Source organism: Ambystoma mexicanum, chromosome 7q (genome assembly GCF_040938575.1).
Source record: "Ambystoma mexicanum isolate Mex_15411 chromosome 7q, UKY_AmexF1_1, whole genome shotgun sequence".
NCBI classification, from domain to species: Eukaryota; Metazoa; Chordata; class Amphibia; order Caudata; family Ambystomatidae; genus Ambystoma; species Ambystoma mexicanum.
In genome coordinates, this window is record NC_090941.1 from 359601376 (window position 1) to 359613902 (window position 12527).

Sequence of the window (12527 nt, forward strand, 5' to 3'; positions counted from 1 at the left end):
ACAAGAAAGGAGAGAGGTGGCTTAGCAATAAGCAAATTTTAGGGTTACCACGTCCATGGCAACCCACATGATCTCATGCAGGGGCGATGCTGAGAAGCTACTCATGTCTATAACTCCTCCGTATCCCACCATGTAAAGAGCCTGTCTGTGCCCGTTTGTACTTCTTTTAAAGCCCCGGGCTTTCAGTCAACTGATATGTCCTGATAACTGTAGATTTGGTTACAATTTATTTAAGAAAAAAAATGCAGTCCGGCCCAGGCCTGCCACAATGGTGATGGAGGTGGCGGGCAGAAAGGGCAGTTGTCCTGCAGTCCTGGACTTCACACAGGCCATGTGATTAGAGCATTTATTTTTTGTTTTGGAAAGCACCACCAAACTATTGCATCTGAGTGGGCAGCAATGGTGTATGAGGAGGTACACACAGGTTATTGACCTATCCATTGAATACCCAAGGCCATGCTAATCCCTATGACCATTCCAACCAACTTCCTGCACAAAATGCATCCAGTAAAGGGATGTCTTTGAGCTCACTTTACTCCAGCATTACCGTACAACTTTGCACTTGCAGCGCGTGCAAATGTTTTTTTTCAAATCAGTCTTTTGAGAGGTACTCACTTAATTTGAGTTGCACATACACTACTGAGATAATAAACATATCTTACAAGGACTGCCTACAGCCTCTTAATTTATAAGCTCTGTGGTGTCCTTCACTGGAGTTCTGTTAAAAACAAGCATTGGTGAAGCCAACCATTTTCATTTGTGTATAATCATTAGGCATTTGCCAGGCACTGCAGTTATATGACCAGGTACTCGCACCATTTGCACCTGCTACCATCAATGACCAATTAATACCACTATGGTTGTGCCTGGCAAATGTCTTTCCCATGTCAACAAAAAGGCACAAACCATTTGCATTGCCAGTGCTTGTTTCTTTTGTTTTGGTGGTGTGGTGCCAAATCTGGCAGGGCACATGGACCTGCTGTTTTGCGCTGCCCCACATTCGTTAGTTGATTTCTTTTTATGCATGCTGGCCTAGAGGTCAGCCCTTCCTCCAGGGCAATTCACACCTTGTGAATTTAAGGCTATGAGGGGTGTGATTGGTGGGAGGGGGGAAATTCAATTACATTGAAGCCAGCCGGCAAGTGCCAACAGCTGTCTTCTGCCCTTTAGCCTGGAAGAAAGCTTTTATACGACTCAGCTCTTTAAAAAAAAATGAACAGTTCATCTTTTTTGAAATGTGGAAGTGGGTTTTGTTTCATTAAATTTGCCTAATTCTCAAATGTTAATTCTCAGCATGTGTCCTTCCTCATTTTTGACATGCCACTTGGTAGAGTTACACAGACGTGTTTCTAATATTTTGAGCAACCTATTTCATGCCGTTAATGTTTGAAGATATACATTTCCTCCTGTGGTCATTTCTCGTCTAAAAGTGAACTGGGCATGTTTTGCATTACATGTTTCCCCAACCTTCTATATTGCATATTGCCAGATTCATATATGAGCCTCAGTTGTTTCCCAGAAAGGCCAACCAAATATTTTGCTGTGTTTGTTGTGGAGGTTATCTTTAAGGTGGGTCTTCGAAAGACAGCGCCTCCTATTTGGATGGATATATGGGATATGTGTGTCAAACTGTAATTTGACAACAGAAAAACTGGATCAGATAACGGGATGACCACTTTACCAAAATGCTGTGGTCCTGAGCAAATCACAGTTGCTCTCTGTACCTCAGTACTCTTAAGTGTTTAAATTGTGAGTGCATAAATTTGGAACCTACATGAAACATATTTAGATACAATTATCACCCATCCAAAGCTGGTATTCATTTATTGTCCTTGGGAGGATGAAAGGCTGAGTTGGCCATGCCGGGATTCCAACATGCACCTGCAGATCGCAGCAGTGAGCACTCAACCCACTATCTACCTTATGGCTTACTTTCCTATGATTTAGTTCCATTTATAGTGGGTTCTGTAGATGATTATCCAATCCCGATCCCAAACGTCTATTCTCCAACAGCCTTCAGGATGAAACTAGGGGGCTAGGGAGAGGTTTCAATAGCCTTTCAAGGAAATGTTGTAAGGTAACTTTTAAAACTTATTTGTAAAATTGGTAAATAGCTGCCACAAATCTGATCTTTCTACAGCTCATCACATTGGATGGAAGAGGACTTTGCGGCACTGTTTCACGCACAAGTATATGATGTAGTAGAAGGGGGTTTGCTGCAATCAGTAAGAAAATGAGGATGGTTGGTTGAGAATGGTTAAGATCTGGAGTGGGGGGCATCATTCTGACAGTTTGCCTAGGCTGGCAAAATTCCTTGCACCGGCCCTGTGCCCATGGCATCACCCACAACCTGAATATTGATGGAGTGCCAATGTTTCCGGTTGGGGTACATGCGCTTTGTTGCTCTAGGTGGACGTAGAGCAACATGGGTGCAATCAATGGCACCTAGCATTTTTTGGAAGTGCACCACCCCATAAAAATCCTGGACCACTGCTTCGTTTTCTGACGGTGTTCTGGGCATATCGATATGCCAGCGGATAGAAAGTTGTGCAGTTATGATTGCCAACACCTGGTGTAGACAGAAAGACTACGTGACCTGGGAGATGCCACCTACTATGGCAGTGGTCCACTGGAATGACCCAGTGACAAAAAAATGCAGAGCAGTGAGCAGATTTTGCAAGGGGCTCAGTGCTTGGAAGCAGCACATGTTGGGTGATGTGAGGTCATCTTCCCACTCCCTGAACAGGTCTAGGATGATATGGAGGGGAACCTATACCTGCCATAGACCTGATCATCAGGCATCCCAAAAAGGCTGGTCCGTGGGTGGAAGATCTGGGCCCTGGCCATCCTCCTCCTCCTGTGGTGTACCTGGATGATTGCTGCAACAAATGACGCATTTGTCGTGGGTGTGTACATGAGTTTGTTATGCTTGCATGCTTTATATGCATTTGTTAAGGTGCACATTGATGGTTACGCCTGCTATTGCGTGGCGTAGGTGTTCTGAGATTTGCTTGTGTTTTTTGGTGACCCGCCGTTCCCTGTTCAATTCCATAAATACGATTATTTTGCACGTGTATGGGTGGTGCGATTGGTTGACGGTGAAACGTCCCTTGTAACACCCACATTTTCACTTGTCTTTCCTCATTCTGCGTCTTCTGCCCCCTCTTTAGGTGACTGCTGTTAGGGAGAATTCTCATAAATGTGCTAATTCCCTTCACCTTAGACACCCCCAGCAACTTTGCTGGATTTTGAGGACTTGATTTTTTTACCTGGAGAGAGTGTGACCCTTTTTCCTACTCTCTCATGTATTTTGATATGTGTTTTACTATTGTGTTCTTTGATTATGGAGTATTAGATAACACCATAGGAATCATCTTTTCTTGTGTGAGACAGAGCACCCTCAGTGCAGTGACACAGGAAAGCCTTACAGGCTGTCCCAAGGTGTAAATACCTTCTCTGAGATTAACTACTGTTTCCCAGAGAAAGTAGAGTTACATTGACTTTACTAGTCTTTTTAATCTTCCTATAGAGTGCTGGAGGGGCTTCCTAGTATTCCCTGTGTCTAGAAACTCATGCAGTAGTCAAATGCTACCCTTTTCTATCGAAATGGACAACAGTAACAAAAAATTGCAGGAGCCATGTTTTTCAATATGGCGTCTGAGCCCCCTTTGTTTAAACAGGTCCCGGTCTTCCTTTTTTGCTGTTTCTTTTTTGGAAAGGTCCTTCTAGATTTTGTCTCTGTGCGCCAAACCAGATTGGGTCCCTTTGTTGCTACGCCTTTGGTTTGCTGGGTGAGTGGCAGCTAGGCTGGAATGAGTCGGAGAAAACTGTTTAAAAGGTGAGTCTCTTGGCTTGGAAGGCATAGTAGACCACTGGAACGAAAGAACCGAAGACCAGCTGGAAGTGGATGGCTGCTGCCACTCCTGGACCTTTGGTTTGCCCGGAGACACCACGATGCAGGTCCAAATTGCCAAGTTCATCTCGACAGAGAAGCCCTTCAAGTACGACTTCCCATTCTTGGAGCTGGTTGTATTTTCCTCAGAGTGCTGCAGGAAACCGAATAACCAGGGAGAAGGACACCAGTTTCTGTGTTTGAAGACAGCTACCAGAATTGAAGATTTGCCAGTTTGCCAGCTTTGTGACCAGTCCCCGTGCAGTGCAGGAGTCCCCGATGTCATCCCTCTTGTCCCCACGACTGAGGCTCAGGAACAGCGAGATCTGCAGGAACTGCCAAGAACAGAAGTCTTCAGCTGCATCTTTTTCTTCAATATAAGGAACTGTAAAAACCCAACCGAGAGAACTTACCTCTCACTGTGAAAGTGTGTGAAACTTTGGCAACTTGCAGGCCTAATCAGCTTGTGACCCGACATATGAACCTTTTTCGTTCAAAATACCAGAACCTTTTTTTACCTATACAAGACTCTAGTCCATTGACTTTGGCCTACCTATTGCATTGAACTAACTCCTCTGGTGAACTCAAACTATTTGCACTGTTTTAGAGTAACTGCAATATTCATTTTACTATCTTATCCCTTTTTGCTCCTACTTCAAACGCTCTGAATGCCATTTATTTTGTTCCTCCTTCAAAGTAGTTTAAATGCCTAAGAACCTGATGTGTGAAGTACTGTAATATATTTTTGTGTGATATTGATTGCCTCCTTTTAGTGAATGGTTTCTAACTGACTGTGTAATAAATTAGGAAGTCTTTTACCAAGAAACCTTGAGTATAAGTGTTTATTTGAATACTTGTAATTGTAGACCTCTGTATAACACCCTTACATGATCACATTCCCTCTTGAGATATGCCTGGCTGCTCAGCTCGCTACCAAAAACTGTGTGTTACAGACTTATACCAAAGATTGGTTTTGCTTACACCTGTAGTCATAGTTGTGTGTAGTGGTCCCAGAGGGTACTGCATGCAAACTCTGCCTAACAATGGTGGCAAGGGGCAAGGATACATTGTATAGTTACCTTAACAAGGCTAAGCACCACTAGAAAAGCAATTTTATCATGCCTAATATGGATAACTATAGACAGGAGGCCCTGATCATTTTAACAGTAGATCAACTGAAGGAAATGTGTAAGGACAGGAGCCTCCCTGTTAAAGGAAAGAAAAATGAATTGATAGAAAGATTTTTGGAATTTCAAAGTCTGAGAAGTAGGCCTGTTACACCTACTCCTTCAGCAAATGTGGAAAATTTTGATGAGGATGATAATGATTCAGAGTCTAACTCTCATGTTATTGAGAAGCAAGAAGAGTTGGAGGAGTCTCAGGATGTGAGCCCCTCTGCACCTCAACAAGCTCTTATGCCTCAACCTTTAGCCACAGGGACCCTTCCATCCAGTACTGATTCCAGAATGTGTCTCTCTTGAAATAATTAGACTTGAGTTAGAGTTCAAAAGACTCCAAATGCAAACTGAAAGTAAACATCAAGAAATCAAACTCAGAGAAATGGAAATGCATCATGCTCTTGAAATGCAGACATTGGGCCTCATTACAAGCCTGCCGGTCTGGAAACAACGGTGGTGGTTAACCCACCACCACTGTTGTCTCCAGACCAGCAGACTATGAGTTCTGCAGATGGGTAGTGTCACTCCACCCGCCTGCAGATGGAAATGGAAACACCAGCACTGTTATTTACGGTGCCAGTGTTTCCATTGTCCCCATTAACGGAATTACGCCTCCGGAATTACCGGGTCACTGGGGTTGTAATGCTCTGGTGATTCTGGCAATCACAAAGGCAGTTATTCATTCCGGTCTGGCGGCAGCCTGCCAGTTTATCCGGCACGGCTACTGCCGGACTTGTATTGATGCCCATTGTCTCTTGATAATTATTCTATCCCAGAGTCTTCTAGTCTTCCAGTCCTAAGAGACCTTGCATGCCTAAGGAAGCTGTGAGTATGTATGAGGTGAAGCTTGATATTTCGGATTGGTTGGCTGCTTTTAAGTATAACTATGGGTTTCAGGGTTTTTCAGGGAATCAGTTGATTCATTGAATTTTGTCTAGGCTCCCTCAGGTGGCAACTGATGCTGTAATATTGAAAGATTGGAGTATGAGAATGTGAAGCTAGCTTTGATAGCTAGATTCGGGAAAACTCCTTCCCAGTACCTTAAGAGGTTTAAGACCCTCAAAGAGCATGATGGTACCCCTTGGGCTACCTGGGTGTGTGAATGTTAGAAAAACTTAGATGGTTGGGTAAAGGGTTACAGAGTTAACACTTTTGAAGGAATTATAAATCTATTTCTGTTGGAATCTATTTTTGATGCCTGCTCTCCTGAGCTGAGACAGCACTTGCCTGACTCTAAGGAACTTGATCCAAAGAAGTTAGCAAAGGCACCTGACTTGTAGGTTGCCAACAGGACTACTCACAAGGATTCTGGGGCAGCTCAGAAGAAGGATGAGGAGAAGCAGCACAAGAAAGATGATAAAGAGAATTCTAAAATCTCCCATCCAACAGAGGGCCACAAACATAAGAAGGGTAATCCACATGGGAAACCAAATCAGGCTAGTGAAACCTCTGTTGCTAAACCAGAGGGAGGTCAGCAGAAGCCCCGATTTGTCAAAACATTTGGAAAATGGTATGCTTGTGGGTCAACTGACCATGTGAAAGTGGATCCGAGATGCAAGGGTAAACCTTCAGGGGTCAACACTGCCTCCTTAACATTTTCCCCAGAGGGAGAAGTACATATGGCAAGTGGAAACTTTAAACTACCGGCTGAAGACCCCATTGGAGTCTCTGCCAGTGTTTCTTTAATGTCCCTGGGTCTGTGGGAACCGCAGAATGTATATGTCTATAATTCAATTCCAGATAATACAAACAAATATTACAAGGACAGTGTACTTGTAAATGGTCAGGAGACCCCTGTCATTAGAGACTCTGGGGCCACATTACAGTGGTGGATGAATCTTTTTTTCAAACCTGAGGATGTTGCTAAGGCACCCAAGGCCTCACTAAATTTGCAGGAGGCCCTGTTCAAATGTTTCCAAGATTACCAGCTCTCATCCAGTTCAACAACATGACTGTCAAGATACATGTTGGTGTGCAGAGTGAGGTGCCTAGGAGAGTCCTGTTGGGGAATGACTTAAAAACAGGCCTCCCAGTAAAAGGAAACAGGAACAGACCAAAGAGGCCAGAGAAAGTACCTTAACTGACTCTCCAGAGGATGTTACAGAAGAAACTGTAACTCCCAGCCCACAGGAACTACTAACTGCTATTACTAAAGAGAGAGAGACAAAGGGGAAACCCGGGGTCTCAAAGAAAAAGCAAGAGAGCACTCCTGTGCAACCAACAAGGACATCCCTGAGAGGACTGTCCAAAGTCACACCTGTGACTACTCCACCAGCTGAGGCTGAGTGTGAGGAACAACCAGGAAAAGTGGAATCAGCTGCTGAAGATTCAGAGCTGGAAGAAGACCTTCCCCCTGTTGGAGATCTGGATCCCGAAAAACCATAATGAGCTGCAGTCTTTACTGGCAGAAGGTGGTGTGAAAACAGAAAAATAATATGAGGCTGGGAAGCACAAAAAGAAACACACCAACACAGGTTACAAAGAAACATACAAGTGCTTTATTTCAAGCTACAATAGTTACCAAGTCAATTGACAAACGGATAGCTATTCGGCTCTCAGTATAACATAACGAACTTCAACGAGGGTTCGATGTGTTAGTGAGAGAGACCGCATATTTGAATACCCGGGCCTTTTATACAATTTGTCCAGCCCTTGGCCAACCCTCTTGCGGGTTAACCATTCTGCGAAATATTTAATTCTGGTCTTAGGGTTCCTTGCCAGGTCAATCCTTTAATATATGCATTTCGATTAGTTTCGCTGATATAAGTAGTACATTTACATATAGGTCAACGGTAGGACAAGGTCTCTGTTCGCGACCCCGACAAGTGGCCTGCTGGCATATTAATTATTCAGTTGTACGGAGGTCACAACGGACAGAATCTTACTCAGAATGTCATTTGGCCTCCATTTTGATGTTCAGGGTGACTTCTACATAACAAGAGAACCTAAAATGGCGGCTCAATCACAGATGGCGGCTTACATTAGTTTCTCTAAGGTCAAGACCTTGCCGTGGAGTTTGTTCGCACATGATGTTTAGACAACTTGGCGTAGGCCAATACACATACAATTGTTACAATAGGAGGCATAATATTGTTTCTATTCCAACAAACCCTCCTTTTGGCCTATGCCAAGTGCCAATACCATTTCTAATGTCTTTGTAAATAACTCCATGCATTGTCGTCCATACATCCTGAATCGTTATCTGTAATATCTATAGCCATTAGGTCGTTCACCAGAACCTCTTGCAACACAAACTCTTTAGATGCTGTATCTGGGGCATACATTTTGTGCCCTATCGTGCTCACTGCCTGAGCGCAACATCCCCCTAGCATTGCACATATACTAGGTAGACATTGGATACAGCAACAAAGGAGTAGCAGGATTCCCAAAATAACCAGTATGACAGAAAGCACCTTCCAACCCCAGGATCATAGAGAATCCCAGAACCAAGCACTAATACTCCAATCTCCCACAGGAACATACACTTCTGAACTAAGGAAGTGCAAGTTCTGTATTGCTTTGAAAATTGTCGGTGAGGAATCTGGTACGAAAACACATCAATCGGACCCCACTAATTTACATATTCCACCACGTTCTGCCAGAATGACATCTAATGCCATCCGGTTTTGGAGCGCTACCAATCTTATTGCTTTCTGTTCCAGTGTCATATTGTAGAGTATATCCGTGATCCAGTTGATGGATCTCTCCAGTACTCTTGCTTGCCCCCGAATATTTTCAGAATTTGCTATCTGTCCCCAAAATGGCAAACTGATTTTGTTATATCTCCCAATATTTGCCCAGGGGTATCTCCATTCTCGTCGCGCCGTGGGCGAGCCTTAGAAACTTCCAATGTACTAGCTATGAATACCCCAGGTAACAGGATTCCTAAATAACAGGTTCCCTGCCAATCCTTGGGCAACCAGGGAAATGCTGTACTACCACAAACGAAATAGACAGGCCCCCCTACATACAGAGGCCTGTTCTCCCCGGTCAAATTTACAATGTTCACACAACCTTCAAAATCTCCCATTGACCGAGTGCCATTTCTTTGTACACAGAAGTGGACTGAATCGGGGCTATGGTAAATGGAGTAGGAAGGAGGCACAGTGTCCTTATTGCCTATCAGAGCCATTTTAAAGGAAATTAGAGTTTGGAAAGGAAGAGACAGTTTATCAGATGGCCTAATAGAAGCAACATTAGGCTTACTTCTATTTGCAAAAAGCGAGCATCCCAGGCGAGTCAATTCACGTTTCTCAAAATTATTTAAATTAGTTCCATCAAAGTTCCCTGAGATGCTGCCATTCCAATGGTCAAAGAATAGTGCTCTAAGAGAGGCATAGCAAGCAGTCGTTAAAGGTAAAGGCTGAATATACCATCCTAGGCCCTTGTTCCCATGTTGCGGTAAATGGGTGCAGATCCAGCAATTACTCTTATTAGAAATGGCTTGCGTTGAATTCTTTATTATCATTAAAGTGTTATTATGGTAATTTCGTCTATGCTGGGAGTCCCTAGATGACAGAGTATGAAGGTGTATAGAGGGAGTCAAAGCAGTAGGTACAATTTCAATTGACAGAAGAAGCTCTAGAGGATACATTTTTTTCAAAGTACCAGAGTCCCACGGCAGTAACTATACAAATTCCAATTACTATTATCACAACACAGCAATACGTTTTCGGGGCCCAGGCACATTGTTCATTGTCCGAGTTGGTCACCTCCTTATTTACAAGTCCAATGCGAGCAGCAGCGGTGGAGGTGGCAGGCATCGTAGTTTCTCAATCGACGACCCCAATGTTTGTTGCTGGCGACACTACGGTCGCGCGACTTCTTAGTCCTTCCCCAACCCTAGTCAGCAGAATCCCTTTCTTTTCAAAAACTTTCTTTTGCAAGAACAAAACTCTCAATGACTCTTTTCTTTTCCAGATGCACAGGCAAAACCCATGCCGCAGTTTTATTTTCTTCGTCGAAGGTCGTACCTGGTGATTCCCGGTACTGTTCGATCCGGAAATAAGGTAACGTCACTTCCTGAGCGAAGCAACGTATCAGAGGCGACGGAAGTCGCAGAATTTGAAACAACTTTTTCCGGAAGTGACCTTTCGAAAGAGTGTGGAGACAAAATGGACTGTTCCCCAAGCTCCACGGGCTCAGAGAGATTCTCCGACACACTCACAGCGCTATTTGCTACTCCAGGATCGGAGATTGTAGCATCAGCAAGGGGTTCTGCTTCTTCTGTAACGTGTGGCGTCGGGTGAGGAAGTTTCTTGACATGCGTCGCGTGGATCCAATGCTTCTTTCCAGCCACCCGCAACAGCACCTGGTAGGGTCCCCGCCAGCGAGGCGCGAGGCAGGAAGACCTTTCGTAGGCCATCACCAGGACCCAACTTCCAGGCTGAATATTGTGTCCTGGGCCCGTAAACCGTACAGGTAAAGCTGATTGAACCTGATGATAAATGAGATACAGATTTTTAGTCAACTGGTTACAGTAGTCTACAAGCAATACATTTTCAGCCTCCATCAATAAATTAGGCTTCGGAAGACCCAAAATATTAGCAGGTCTCCCCATCACTACCTCAAATGGAGAGAGCCCAGTCTTAGTTTGAGGTGTGGCATGCATGGCTAACAATACAATAGGTAAGGCGTCCGGCCATTTCAGTTTGGTGCCGGCGCATGTTTTAGCAAGCTTATTCTTTAGGATACCGTTATGTCTCTCTATCAACCCAGCACTTTGAGGATGTCTAGCAGAGTGAAATCGCTTTTCAATGTGTAACGCTGTGCATATATGCAAAATTACTGCTGCAACAAAATGGGGACCGTTGTCCGACCAAATTACTCTTGGCAGCCCAAATCGTGGAAAGAATTCCTTTACCATAATCTTCGCAGTGGTCATGGCAGTAGCATCGTTAACGGGGAAAGCCTCGACCCATTTACTAAAAGCACAAATGATCACAAGGACATTTTAGATTGTTAAACCGTTCCATCTCAATAAAATCAAAGTGGATGACCTCGAAGGGAACAGAAGGAGGCCCAAAACTACCCCTTGGAGTTACTGTCCCCTTCCCCACATTGTGCTGTAAGCATATCATGCAATTTTGGACATAGCGCTGCGCGATCTTCAAAATGTTATCATTTACCCAGACTTGTTCTAACATTTTCGTGATCTGCTGAGCACACACATGCGTAGGACCGTGTGCCATCGTAACCATCGCCAGCACATATGAATCAGGGAGCAACCATTTCCCTTCAGATGTATCCACCCAACACCCATCTTCATCTAGTTTCCCCATCCCTTCGGCCCACTTTTTAGACTCTTCTATCGTGGCATCAGCTTGGATATCTCGTACAGACCCAATACCCTCATCCATTACATTGGCATCTTTTGTTTCTCTTAGAGCATACATGTCTGCACTAAGGTCTGTGGCCTTTTGCCTGGCTATCTGGTCAGCAAAAGCGTTCCCTTTTCCCACATCATCTATGACCTTACGATGCGCTGCACATTTCATGATCGCTAACTGACTAGGGAGCGCGAGTGCCGAGAGCAATTGCACTATCAGGGGGCCATGCTGAATCTTGGTCCCATGTGAGGTTAGGAACCCTCTTTCCGACCAGAGCCTCCCAAAGTTGTGAGCCACCCCAAAGGCGTACTGGCTATCAGTATATATGTTTACTGTATGCCCTTCGGAGAGTTCACAAGCTCGGGTCAACGCTATAAACTCTGCGGCCTGCGCAGAGTTATGCGGAATTCTCTTAGTTTCAACAACCGTACTCAATGTAGTAACTGCATACGCAGCTGTAGATGTACCATCCGGGAGTTTGAAGCAGGAGCCATCACAAAACAGCTCCCCTTCCGCATTGCCCAAAGGAGTATCTATAAGGTCTATCCTGCCCTTCGTTTCCTGTTCAGTAGTATACAGGCAGTCATGTGATTCTTCGTCACCGCAAACAGTATTTTGCGGGAAAGGTAGGAGTTCAGCCGGATTAAGAACACAACACCTCTTAATTTGAATGTGAGGGGCAAACAAAGTTAATTCATACCTCGTCAGCCGTGCAGAGGTGAGGTGCTGTGTTTGGGTTTTATTCAATAGGACATCTACAGAGTGAGGTACCATCAGGATTAAATCATGGCCTAGGACCATTCCCTCACTCTGTTTTACAGACGCAGCAGCGACAGCTCGCAAACATCTTGGCAAAGCACATGCGACAGGATCAAGGGCGGAAGAGTAGTAGCCACGCGGTCTATTCTTCCCTCTGTGTTCCTGTGTTAACACAGCCAAAGCACATACATCCATCACATTCATGCACAAACAACACAAAGGCCTTATTGTAATTTGGAGTACCCAGAACCGGTGCACAGCATAACGCGGCTTTGAGAAGCTCAAATGATCGTTGATGTTCCGATTTCCATGGCAGCGGTGAAGAAATGCCCTTCTTCGTCAAGGCCAACATTGGTTTTATCACTAGTG